The sequence below is a fragment of the Stegostoma tigrinum genome, chromosome 6, assembly GCF_030684315.1.
Source record: "Stegostoma tigrinum isolate sSteTig4 chromosome 6, sSteTig4.hap1, whole genome shotgun sequence".
Taxonomy (NCBI): domain Eukaryota; kingdom Metazoa; phylum Chordata; class Chondrichthyes; order Orectolobiformes; family Stegostomatidae; genus Stegostoma; species Stegostoma tigrinum.
Genome location: NC_081359.1, coordinates 9,004,399 through 9,018,538, shown reverse-complemented (window position 1 = coordinate 9,018,538; position 14,140 = coordinate 9,004,399).

The following is a 14,140-nucleotide window of genomic DNA, read 5'->3' as shown; positions in this document are numbered from 1 at the left end:
GTTAGAAATCCTTCATGTTGAACACCACTTGAAAGAAGCTCTGAGGGTGGCAAGGGAGCAGAATGTACTTTGGTTGGGGGACTTCAATGCCCATTGCTAAGAATGGCCTGGCATCAATGTTATTGACTGAGCTGGTCAAAACCTAAAAAATTTATAATGTTTCAGCTTTGTATTTTTGTACTGCGTTCTTGCATCATTGAGACTGGGGACATTCGTGGAGTGTCCACTTCCTGTTGTTTTATTTTAACTATCGACCATCGTTTACAACTGGATGCGGCAGGGTATATTCACTTGACTGAATCTGTGGCAGGTGTTGAAGAACCCAATGGGAAGGAAGCTCATACTTGACTTTGTCATTACCAATTTATCTGTGTTTTGAATAAGCAGATCAAAGACAGTGTCAATAAGTGGGACAAACATACTCTTCAGTGGAACTGAAATTCCATCTTCATATTGAGAAAATTCATCACTTTATGTGACACTAGGCACTGCGCTGAATGGAACAGAATTTAAACAGGTCTCAGAACTGAAAACTGGGCATTCGTGAGGCAAGTGGGCAATTGTGTTCAACCACAATGTGTAATTTTGTGGCCCAGTATATCTCCTACTTTACTATTATTTTCAAGCCAAAATATCACCCCTAATCAACGAAGTCAAAAATCACATGACACCATGTTACACACTAAGATAACAACGTGTGGAGCTGGATGAACACAGCAGGCCCAGCAGCATCTCAAGAGCACAAAAGCTGACATTTCGGGCCTAGACCCTTCATCAGAGAGGGGGATGGGGAGAGGGTTCTGGAATAAATAGGGAGAGAGGGGGAGGCGGACTGAAGATGGAGCGAAAAGAAGACAGGTGGAGAGGAGAGTATAGGTGGGGAGGTAGGGAGGGGATAGGTCAGCCCAGGGAAGATGGACAGGTCAAGGAGGTGGGATGAGGTGGTAGGTAGGAAATGAAGGTGTGCCTTGAGGTGGGAGGAAGGGATGGGTGAGAGGAAGAACAGGTTAGGGAAGCGGAGACAGGCTGGGCTGGTTTTGGGATGCAGTGGGGGGAGGGGAAGAACTGGGCTGGTTTTGCGATGCAGTGGGGGAAGGGGAGATTTTGAAGCTTGTGAAGTCCACATTGATACCATTGGGCTGCAGGGTTCCCAAGCGGAATATAAGTTGCTGTTCCTGCAACCTTCGGGTGGCATCATTGTGGCGCTGCGGAAGCCCATGATGGGCATGTCATCTAAAGAATGGGAGGGGGAGTGGAAATGGTTTGCGACTGGGAGGTGCAGTTGTTTGTTGCTAACCGAGCGTAGGTGTTCTGCAAAGCGGTCCCCAACCCTCTGCTTGGTTTCCCCAATGTAGAGGAAGCCACACCAGGTACAATGGATACAATATACCACATTGGCAGATGTGCAGGTGAATATCTGCTTGCCATGGAAGGTCATCTTGGGGCCTGGGATAGGGGTGAGGGAGGAGGTGTGGAGGCAAGTGTAGCACTTCCTGTGGTTGCAGGGGAAGGTGCCGGGTGTGGTGGGGTTGGAGGGGAGTGTGGAGCGAACAAGGGAGTCGCGGAGAGAGTGGTCTCTCCGGAAAGCAGACAAAGGTGGGGATGGAAAAATAATAGAATAAAATAATAGAATAATAGAACCTAGAATACACCTCCTCCCACACACCCTCCTGCAAAAATTCTACCCCCTATTCCCAATTCCTCTGCCGCATCTGCTCCCAGGTTGAGGCATTCCACTCCCGCACATCCCAGATGTCCACGTTCTTCAAGGACTGCAACTTTCCCCCCGCAGTGGTCGAGAACGTCCTTGACCGCATCTCCTGCATTTGCTGCAACACATCCCTCACACCCCGCCCCCGCCACAACCGCCCCCAGAGGATCCCCCTTGTTCTCACATACCACCCCACCAACCTCTGGAGACAACGCAACATCCTCCGACACTTCCGCCATCTACAATCCGACCCCACCATCCAAGACATGTTTCCATCCCCATCCTTGTCTGCTTTCCGGAGAGACCACTCTCTCTGCGACTCCCTTGTCCGCTCAACACTGCCCTCCAACCCCACCACACCCGGCACCTTCCCCTGCAACCGCAGGAACTGCTACACTTGCCTCCACACCTCCTCCCTCACCCCCATCCCAGGCCCCAAGATGACCTTCCATGGCAAGCGGATGTTCACCTGCACATCTGCCAATGTGGTATACTGTATCCATTGTACCTGGTGTGGCTTCCTCTACATTGGGGAATCCAAGCGGAGGCTTCAGGGACCACTTTGCAGAACACCTCCGCTTGGTTCGCAACAAACAACTGCACCTCCCAGTCACATACCATTTTAACTCCCCCTCCCTCTCTCAGACAACATGTCCATCATGGGCCTCCTGCAGTGCCACAATGATGCCACCTAAGGTTGCAAGAACAGCAACTCATATTCCGCTTGGAAACCCTGCAGCCCAATGGTATCAATGTGGACTTCACAAGCTTCAAAATCTCCCCTTCCCCCACTGCATCGCAAAACCAGCCCAGTTCTTCCCCTCCCCCCACTGCATCCCAAAACCAGCCCAGCCTGTCTCCGCTTCCCTAACCTGTTCTTCCTCTCACCCATCCCTTCCTCCCACCTCAAGGCACACCTCTATTTCCTACCTACCACCTCATCCCACATCCATGACCTGTCCGTCTTCCCTGGGCTGACCTATCCCCTCCCTACCTCCCCACCTATACTCTCCTCTCCACCTATCTTCTTGACTCTCCATCTTCGGTCCGCCTCCCCCTCTCTCCCTATTTATTCCAGTTCCCTCTCCCCATCCCCCTCTCTGATGAAGGGTCTAGGCCCGAAATGTCAGCTTTTGTGCTCCTGAGATGCTGCTGGGCCTGCTGTTTTCATCCAGCCTCATATTTTATTATCTTGGATTCTCCAGCATCTGCAGTTCCCATTATGGCTTTCAGAGCCTCAGTCCTTCTTCAGGTGTTAGTGAGAGAGGTGCTTCAGACACAGGATTTATAAGTAAAAAATCAAAGGTTCACACCATCGATGAGAATGTACTAAACAAATCTAAGATGCTGTTAAATCTTTAATCAGTTAGAAGGTTCTAATTAATTAATATGTGTATGTAAATCCCCAAATTCCTTTCAAGTCACTGCCCTGAGAGAGCTAGAGGTTTTAACAATGTAAAGAGGGGATGACACTTTAGGTCAGACAATGCATGTTAGGCATGAGACATTGTTTAGAATCTGTTTGCATTTTCGTTTGGAGTCAGAATAGTTGTATTTCTAAAGTGGGAATTTATAAAACGCCACATTGACTGCCTGTCTATAAAATGTGTGCTTTTTGAACAAAGTAGAATGTATCTACAAATATAAATTCAAATTAACGTGTGTGTCTGCGTGTGCGTGTGTGTGTGTGTGTATGTGTGGTGTGTGTGTGAGATAGAGAGAGAGGGAGAGAGTATGTGTGTGTTTGGGGGGATTGTGTGTGTGAGTGTGTGTGAGAGAGGAGACAGAGAGAGAGAGTGTTGTGTGAATGTGAATGTGTGTGCATCTGTGTGTGTGTGAGTGTGCGTGAGGGGGAGACAGAGAGAGAGAGAGTGTGTGAGTGTGTGTGTGCGTGTGAGATTGTATAGTGCAGTGGGGTCACCTGTAGTGCGACACGATCCCAAGATCCTGGGTGAGGCCATCCTTATGGCTGCTGAGCTTGGCTATCAGCCTCTGCTCTGCAACTCTGCATTGCTATGTATCTCGAAGTCCGCTTTGGAGGGTGTTTACCCGAAGATCCGAGGCCAAATGTTCATTCTTTTGATATGAAAATGAATGTTACAACTCATTTCACCATTATTCATGCACATCAAACTCAGCATGTTTGAAACCGATAAATTTCCTTTGTCTTTTGTGAGCACTGATTGATATCTCTGCATAAATACAGTTCCACTTATTATTGTATCATTGCTTCTAGGTTACAGAGCCTTAACTGTGAGATTCCTTCAACTGTGCTTGATCAGAGCCTCTTTTCAAATTGCAACCACATTTTCAGACACAGTATATAAGTCACTTCTTTGTGTTTTGTTATAATTTGACGAGTATTTTCTTTTTCCTGTCTTCATGGAGCCCTGTTCTATGCATTCTGCCTCTTCAATTACATTTCATGACACAAATATAAGTCACATTAAACATTGTAAAGCTTCCCTGATTGCAGGCTCTTAAGCTTGCTGTGTTTGATGTGCATGAATGACGGTTAAATGAGTTGTAACATTCATTTTCATACCAAGAGAATGAATGTATTGTGCGTGCTTGACACTTTCCTTGGGTGCTAATTGTTTGCATTAATTCATGCCAATTTAATATTTGGGTGTATTTTAAAGAGATGCATGAGATATTTGAGCCTGACGACATTGAGAGAGAAAGCCGATGTGGCCTCATAAGAAGAGGAAATTGTATTTGTCAATATATTTAATCATATTGTCATTTTAAAAATTTTATCACAGGATAAGGATTCATTACCATCACTAAGCACCCTGAAAATGCAGTGGTACAAAGTTGCCTATTTGACCCACTGCAATCAATGAGGTATATGTGCCCCAATAATGCTGATCTGTGGTGGGAAGTTCGGGGGCAGAATTCCAGGATTTATATTGATCATCAATGGAAGAACAGTGATATAATTCTAAGTCAGAATGGTGTGTGGATTATACGGCAACTTTGCAAACACCATCATGTATCAACTGCTCTTGTCCCTCCAGGTGAGTTTGACAGTGCTATCTAAGATTTTGTTGTCCACAGCGTATAATGAACAGGTTGTGCTTAAACCAACTCTTGCGAAAAGGACTGGGAACGCACCTTCAATATCAGATTTTTGAAGCTTTTGCAGAAAAACACTGCAACCAAGAGAGAACTACAGATACTCATAATCCTGCAGTTAAGCCTCTTAGAAGACAGTATGGTATGTACCCTTTTGGGCAGGTTGCAATCTGATTTTTCAGGTATTTCATACTACTTATTAGAATCCATATTGAAGATTACTGCTGGCTGATGAGCATTATTGATCTAAATGTGAACAACATCCAAGATTAATCGAGACATCTTTCACATATTTATTCGCAATACGGGAGAAACAAAACTTTGATTTGAACCCTTCTCCTTCCAGCCCTCAAGTACAGAATGGGTTAGCACCAAAGGTTTCAAGTAATAGCGTGAGGCAGTCTGAGCCAAACTGCAGAATTCAGGCCATGGGCAATGCCATAGGTTTGCAGAACCAACCACTGGCAGCTTGAGTTTGGAGTAGGGTCTAGCGCCATCCCTTTCTTTATACCAAGTCTCAGTGACTCTGACAAAATTACATACTTGTTTGCGTGACAAGAATGGGTGCAAATTACAATGGTTGCCCAAAACATCACCTCGGAGACTTTTCATCTCTTGCACAAAGAACAGCTGTTTTGTTTAAGCAAATAATTCCTTCCTTGTAGCATCCTGGCTTTTCAGACCAAGCATTTGCATCTTCTTAATCGTGTTCCGAAGCTGTGGATATTGGCTTGTGCCATGAAGTTGCATGCAGCTTATCTCCATTTTGTTCATTTAAATCTTTCATCGCAATCTGCTGACATATCTCTGTTGATCAACATAAAGTCCTTACTTCAATTTGTGACATACTTTGGATGGCTTCAATCGCCCACTGTGGCTGTGTTGCTGGTAGAAACAATAGTTTTACACCCTCAGTCGTAGTACCAAGAGGACTGCTGCTTACTTAGCATAACCTGTGTCCCCAGATTAATAAATATTCTTTGATTCAGCTCCGCAACTGGCATCAAAGTCAAACCTAAGCTGTATCAGTTTGTTTAGCAGAGTGTTTTGCTGTCTGATAAACTTTGACAAAGCTTCACTAATGAGCTTATGTCAGTTCTGATCATTTTTATTCCCAGTATGAGATTATCCTGACAAAAATTTATCAATTTTCATCTTCTCATCTTCCTTCAGTATTGATATGAATCGTAAATACTTCCTCAAACCCTGTAAATTTGTAATATTCCTTCCATTTCCTAATATTCCTTTTATATATAAAACATGTAAATGTGCAACTAATAAGCAGGAATGGGCCATTCTGGCCCCTCAAGTGTGCACTGTATTTAGTAATGGCTGTTCTGATTTAAAATCTAATACACATACATTCTGATCACAAAAAATTTCATCCCCTTTGCTTAACAAGAATCTCTTCACCTCTGTCTTCAAAATGCCCAAAGACAATACTTCCATTAACATTTCCTGAAAAAAAATTAAAAGGGATTTGAGGAGCAACCTTTTCATACAGAGGGTCGTTTGTACGTGGCACGAACTGCGAGAGAAAGTGATGGATGCAAGTACATGAAAAGGCAACATTTTGAAGGCTAAGGCCCAAACATAGACGAGTGGGGCTAGTTTAGTTTGGGAAACCTGGTTGGCATGGACCAGTTGGAATTAAGGGTTTGTCTCCATGCTGTACAACTCTGCGAACCACAAGCTTTGGGGTGAAAGATTTTTACTTTGCCTGTATTCTAAGTCAATGGTCCCCCCATTGTTAAACAGTAATCACAAGACCTAGATTGTCAAGACCCTTCAGGATCTAAAATATTTCAATCAAGTCATCCCTTCCTATTTTAGACTCCAATGGATATAAGCCTAGCTTGTTCAACCTTTCCCTATTAACCACCCATCTATTGCAGGCAGTAATCTAGTAAGCTTTCTATGAATAATGTCTATTGTATGCACATCCTCACCTAAATAAGATGACCAATACAATGTGCAGTGCTCCAGATATGGTCTCACCAGTGCTCTGCATAGTCAAAGCATAATTTCTTTACATTAGCATTCAATACTGTTCACAATAATGAAACAATATTTGAGTTGTTATCCTAGTAAATTTTCATACCTGCATAATATCCCTATGTGATTTGTTCAAAATGACATCCAGATTCATCAGAAATCCCTCACCATTGATAATTTATGTTTTTAAATTCTTCCTGTTAATTTGGAAAATTTGATATTTTCCCACATTATACTCCATTTCATACATTTTTGACAATCACATAAGCTATATTTTTGTAGCCTCCTTGTGTCCTTCATAAAACTTTTTTTCCCACCAATCTTTGTGCCATCAGCAAATTTTGGCAGCCTTACTTCTGTTCCTTCATACAATTAATTTATATAAACTGTAAATAATTGAGATCCCTGCACTGATCCCTGTTGCATGCCACGCGATATGTTTTGCCAACCTGAAAAAGACCCATTTGTGCATACTCTCTGCCTCCTGTTAGCCAGGCAATCTTTCTTCCTCCAAGATTTTCATTTTCCGCAATAACATTTGATGTGGCACCTTACCAAGCACCTTCTGGAAATGTAGGCTCAGGTAAGACTACCAGTCACCCTTTATCCATGGCATACGTTAGCTCTTCAAAGAATTGTAAGAATTGGTCAAACATAATATCCCTTTAACAAAACCAGGTTGACTTTACCTGATTATCTCAAACCTGTCTTAATCGCTGCTAATACCTCTTTAATAATAACTTACAATATTTTCTCTAGGGCAGTTGTTAAGCAAACTGGCCTGTAGATTGCTGCTTTCTATCTCCCTCTCATTTTGAATAAGACACATACTTTTGCGATCTTCCAACTAATGGAACCTTCCTTGATGCAAGAGAATTTAGAAAACTTAAAACCATTGCATCAATTATCTCAGATAACAAAGTGTGAAGCTGGATGAACACAGCAGGCCAAGCAGCATCTTAGGAGCACAAAAGCTGATGTTTTAGGCCTAGACCCTTCATCAGAGAGAGCCGATGAAGGGTCTAGGCCCAAAGCATAGAGAGCTATGCTTCTCTCTGATGAAGGGTCTAGACCCGAAACGTCAGCTCTTGTGCTTCTGAGACGCTGTTTGGCCTGCTGTGATCATCCAGCTCCACACTTTGTTATCTTGGATTCTCCAGCATCTGCATTTCCCATTATCTCTGCATCAATTATCTCACTAGCCACTTCTTCTAAAACCTAGAATATAGTCTGCAAGAAATTGGGTATTTCACCTGCCACTCTATTTCACTTTTCTGGTCAATGTAATTTTTCTGACTTCTTCCTACTTCCCATTTTTTGATTTATAGTATCCTCTGGGAGGATGTCACATTTTTCCATTATAATGAAGACTGGCGTAAAATACCTGATCAGTTCATTTATTATCTCTTCCTTTTCCATTGTTAATTCTCCAGATTCACTTTCTATAGGAGCAATGTTCACTTTGTTCACCCTTTTCTCTTGTAAAATTCATTGAAACTATTATGATTGTTCTATCTCTGGCTAGCTTTCTCGTGTGCCGATTTTTGACAAACTTCTTTTTTGAGTTATTCAATATACTTTTTATTACTTTGTCCAATCTTCTGACCAGTCACTATCTTTGCATTTTCACATGCATTTACTTTAAGTCTGATCTTTAACATTTCTAGTCAACCAAAATATGTGGATCCACTACATGGATTGTTTTTTAAAACCTATGGAATAAATCTCTTTCATCTATCCCCTTAAAGGTTTACTATTACATCTCCACTGATCAAATCTTTATCTTAATTTACCAATTAATTTCTTTTCAAAACAATTACTTCCCTCAGAAGGTAGTTAATGCCTGAAAATCTCTACTGCAGAGAGTTATTGATGTGAGATCAATAAAATATAGTTAAAGAGGAGGCAGATAAGTTGTTGAGGGCAGTAAGGAGCTCATATCAAAGTGAATTTGATACCTGGGCCAGATCAGACACAATCCTGCATCCTGCAGGATCGTAGGGTAAGCTTGAAGAGACCAATACATGACTCCTATTTCTAATGTTCTTACATTCTAAGGCTCACCAAAAATTCCAACAATTCTAACTCTTATAGATTCTGCTTTTGAAGGTGCATAGTCACTATTTTCCACAAATCATTAGAAATAATTACTGAAATTATGGGTTTTTGCACAAGAGAAAAATCAATTTTGCACAGCAAGTTGCCTTAGGATCTAGAATACACTGCCTGAGAGTGTGGTGCAGGCAGATTCAATCAAAATGTTGAAAAACGTGAGAATTTTCACAGGGAGAAAAAATGCATGACTATGAGGAAAAGGTGGAGGATTAAGACGAATTGATTTGTTCTCACATGACTATATTAGGCCAAGATAACAAAGTGTGAAGCTGGATGGCCATAGCAGGCCAAGCAGCATCTCAGCAGCACAAAAGCTGATGTTTCAGGCCTGGACCCTTCATCAGATGATGAAGGGTCTACGCCTGAAACGTCAGCTTTTATGCTCCTGAGATGCTGCTTGGCCTGCTGTGTTCATCCAGCTTCACACTTTGTTATCTTGGATTCTCCAGCATCTGCAGTTCCCATTATCACTATATTAGGCCAAATTGTTTTCGGTATGCTGTAATCATTCTATGATTCTATAACGTGTGGCAATCAAATGTACTGAGCTGGGTTACACATGCACATTTGTACAGTTTTAAATATCATGGATCCTTATTCCTAACTGTGTACCACCACACTGATCTACTTCAAAGCACTACCCGTGGGATACAGGTGAGAAAGCAAAAACAGAGGGATGAAGGCTAAACAAGTATAAATTTGAAAGGATAGTTCTCTGTAAATTGTGGGAAATCAATTTTTCCAAGGAAAGAGCAATTGAGGGGAAAATAAGAGCGAGGTGTAGATTATCATTCATGGTCTCATCTTTGATAGACATATGAGATGATGAAAGATGATTTTCAACCATTAGGTAAGAAAGCAATCAGGAGGGGATTATAAGTTTCAGGAAGTCTAGAAAGTACATGGATGCAATTTTACATTTGAAACTGTGTTGGAATTTTGTTCTAATTCAGAGTTATATTTGATTGTTCCTTCCAGGCTAGCATTTGTTGACCATAGATCCTTTAAGAAGTGACAATGAGCTGCCTCCTCGAACTATTGCTTTCCATTTTATGTCACTGTACAATCAAGACTATGAGAAAGAATAATTCTTGTTTTTGACCCAGTAACATTTTAGGAACAGTGATGCAATTCAAAGGTTGGATGGAGTGTGACTTGGAATGGAACTTAGAGGTGTAGCTGTTGCCCATGCACTTCTAGGTAGTAGAAGTTATGGTTTTGGAAAGAGCATTGATGAGTTGTTGCTCTTGTTCACGTTATAGTTGGTATGTACGGCCACCACAGAGTGCCAGAGGCAGGGGAAGTAGAAGTTTAAAGTCAAGGCTGAGGTGTCATTCAAGCAGGCTGCATTGCCCTAGATGACATGGACCTTCCTGAGCAACAATAGAGTTGACTTTTACCATGAATAAAGTATTACATCACACTCCTGATTTAAGCCATTGAATTGATGGACAACTTTAGAACAGTAGGAGATGTATTCATCACAGAATTCTCATCCTGGTCTCATAGCCACAGTATTTATATGACTGATGCTGTTTGATATCTGTGTAATGGCAATCTCCCAGGATGTGATAGTGGGAGATTCAGCAATTGTAATGTCATTGCAGTCAAGGGATGATGGTTAGATTCTCACTTGCTGGAGATGATCTGTATTGCCTGCAAATTGTGCAGCGTGAATATTACTTGCCAGATAGTTAGATAATAAAATGTGAGGCTGGATGAACACAGCAGGCCAAGCAGCATCTCAGGAGCACAAAAGCTGACGTTTCGGGCCTAGACCCTTCATCAGAGAGGGGGATGGGGAGAGGGAACTGGAATAAATAGGGAGAGAGGGGGAGGCGGACTGAAGATGGAGAGAAAAGAAGATAGGTGGAGAGAGTATAGGTGGGGAGGGAGGGAGGGGATAGGTCAGTCCAGGGAAGACAGACAGGTCAAGGAGGTGGGATGAGGTTAGTAGGTAGATGGGGGTGCGGCTTGGGGTGGGAGGAAGGGATGGGTGAGAGGAAGAACCGGTTAGGGAGGCAGAGACAGGTTGGACTGGTTTTGGGATGCAGTGGGTGGGGGGGAAGAGCTGGGCTGGTTGTGTGGTGCAGTGGGGGGAGGGGACGAGCTGGGCTGGTTTAGGGATGCAGTAGGGGAAGGGGAGATTTTGAAACTGGTGAAGTCCACATTGATATCATTAGGCTGCAGGGTTCCCAGGCGGAATATGAGTTGCTGTTCCTGCAACCTTCGGGTGGCATCATTGTGGCACTGCAGGAGGCCCATGATGGACATGTCATCTAAAGAATGGGAGGGGGAGTGGAAATGGTTTGTGACTGGGAGGTGTAGTTGTTTGTTGCGACCTGAGCGGAGGTGTTCTGCAAAGCGGTCTCCAAGCCTCCGCTTGGTTTCCCCAATGTAGAGGAAGCCACACCGGGTACAGTGGATGCAGTATACCACATTGGCAGATGTGCAGGTGAACCTCTGCTTAATGTGGAATGTCATCTTGGGGCCTGGGATAGGGGTGAGGGAGGAGGTGTGGGGGTAAGTGTAGCATTTCCTGCGGTTGCAGGGGAAGGTAGCGGGTGTGGTGGGGTTGGAGGGCAGTGTGGAGCGAACAAGGGAGTCACGGAGAGAGTGGTCTCTCCGGAAAGCAGACAGGGGAGGGGATGGAAAAATGTCTTGGGTGGTGGGGTCGGATTGTAGATGGCGGAAGTGTCGGAGGATGATACGTTGTATCCGGACGTTGGTAGGGTGATGTGTGAGAACGAGGGGGATCCTCTTTGTGCGGTTGTGGCGGGGGCGGGGTGTGATGGATGTGTTGCGGGAAATACGGGAGACGCGGTCAAGGGCGTTCTCGATCACTGTGGGGGGAAAGTTGCGGTCCTTGAAGAACTTAGACATCTGGGATGTGCGGGAGTGGAATGTCTTATCGTGGGAGCAGATGCGGCGGAGGCTTTCTAGAATACACCTCCTCCCACCCACCCTCCTGCAAAAATTCCATCCCCTATTCCCAATTCCTCCGCCTCCGCCGCATCTGCTCCCACGTAAGACATTCCACTCCCGCACATCCCAGATGTCCAAGTTCTTTAAGGACCGCAACTTTCCCCCCACAGTAATCGAGAACGCCCTTGACCGCGTCTCCCGTATTTCCCGCAACACATCCCTCACACCCCGCCCCCGCCACAACCGCACAAAGAGGATCCCCCTCGTTCTCACACACCACCCTACCAACCTCCGGATACAACGCATCATCCTCCGACACTTTCGCCATTTACAATCTGACCCCACCACCCAAGATATTTTTCCAACCCCACCCCTGTCTGCTTTCCGGAGAGACCACTCTCTCCGTGACTCCCTTGTTCGCTCCACACTGCCCTCCAACCCCACCACACCCGGCACCTTCCCCTGCAACCGCAGGAAATGCTACACTTGCCCCCACACCTCCACCCTCACCCCTATCCCAGGCCCCAAGATGACATTCCACATTAAGCAGAGGTTCACCTGCACATCTGCCAATGTGGTATACTGCATCCACTGTACCCGGTGTGGCTTCCTCTACATTGGGGAAACCAAGCGGAGGCTTGGAGACCGCTTTGCAGAACACCTCCGCTCAGTTCGCAACAAACAACTGCACCTCCCAGTCGCAAACCATTTCCACTCCCCCTCCCATTCTCTAGATGACATGTCCATCATGGGCCTCCTGCACTGCCACAATGATGCCACCCGAAGGTTGCAGGAACAGCAACTCATATTCCGCCTGGGAACCCTGCAGCCTAATGGTATCAATGTGGACTTCACCAGTTTCAAAATCTCCCCTTCCCCTACTGCATCCCTAAACCAGCCCAGTTCGTCCCCTCCCCCCACTGCACCACACAACCAGCCCAGCTCTTCCCCCCCCACCCACTGCATCCCAAAACCAGTCCAACCTGTCTCTGCCTCCCTAACCGGTTCTTCCTCTCACCCATCCCTTCCTCCCACCCCATGCCGCACCCCCATCTACCTACTAACCTCATCCCACCTCCTTGACCTGTCCGTCTTCCCTGGACTGACCTATCCCCTCCCTACCTCCCCACCTATACTCTCTCCACCTATCTTCTTTTCTCTCCATCTTCGGTCCGCCTCCCCTTCTCTCCCTATTTATTCCAGTTCCCTCTCCCCATCCCCCTCTCTGATGAAGGGTCAAGGCCCGAAACGTCAGCTTTTGTGCTCCTGAGATGCTGCTTGGCCTGCTGTGTTCATCCAGCCTCACATTTTATTATCTTGAAATTCTCCAGCATCTGCAGTTCCCATTATCTCTTGCCAGATAGTTATTTGGCTTCACCACTCTCCAAATGAGGTTATCAACAACCAGCCAAATGTGCTCACGTTAATTGCAGAAGTTGTTAAGTGGGAGCTGACTTTATGTTACACTTGCATTCTTTCTGATTTAACCCCTGTTTGCTTCCCCAAGCTAACATGGTCTTTGACGTTGAAATTGAACACACAGGTCCCACTTCCAGTGCAGGCTAGATCTTTTAGCTCCACTGTTGTAACAAGTTGAAATAGCTTTGCCATGGTGAACATTGCAAACAACGTCCAATTCACAGCAAAAAAATGTAAAATCACTGCAGGTTCCTGGCAGTACAAACTGATGCATTACCATCATCGTTCATGGTCATGTAACTGGGCAAGCAGCAGCTGGCTTCCCCAATGACGAAAATCATGGAAATCTTACAGAATTACACCACAAGCTAACACATTTGAGGATTAAATAAATAGAGAAGGATGAAGTGGTTCACTGAGTTACTAGCACTTTACCTCTTGGGCCTGATAGACTAAATTTTAATCTCAGGCTAATAGTGCACCAGAATGACATTTTTTGATACGTTTTATTTATTGATATATTTTTATTTTAACCATGGTTAGGTATGCCGGGGAGACAGTAAGGACTGCAGATGCTAGAAACTAGACTTAATAAATGTGGAGTCGGGTAAACTTAACAGGTCAGAGAGCACCCGAGGAGCAGGGAAGTCAACATTTCAGGCCAAAGCTCTTCGTCAGGACTGGGGAAGGGGAGGGGAGCCCAGAAATAAATAGAGGGAGGGGAGGTGGGGGTGGGGGGCGTTTGGTGGAGGACAGGTGGGATGGCGATAGGTGGGTGTAGTTATGGGGTTATTGTGGTTGGTCAGTGGGTGGGTTGGAGTGGATTGGTGAGTAGGAAAATGGACAGGTCGGGGGTGGAGAGAATTTGAAGCTGGTAGAATCAATATTCTGTCCAGT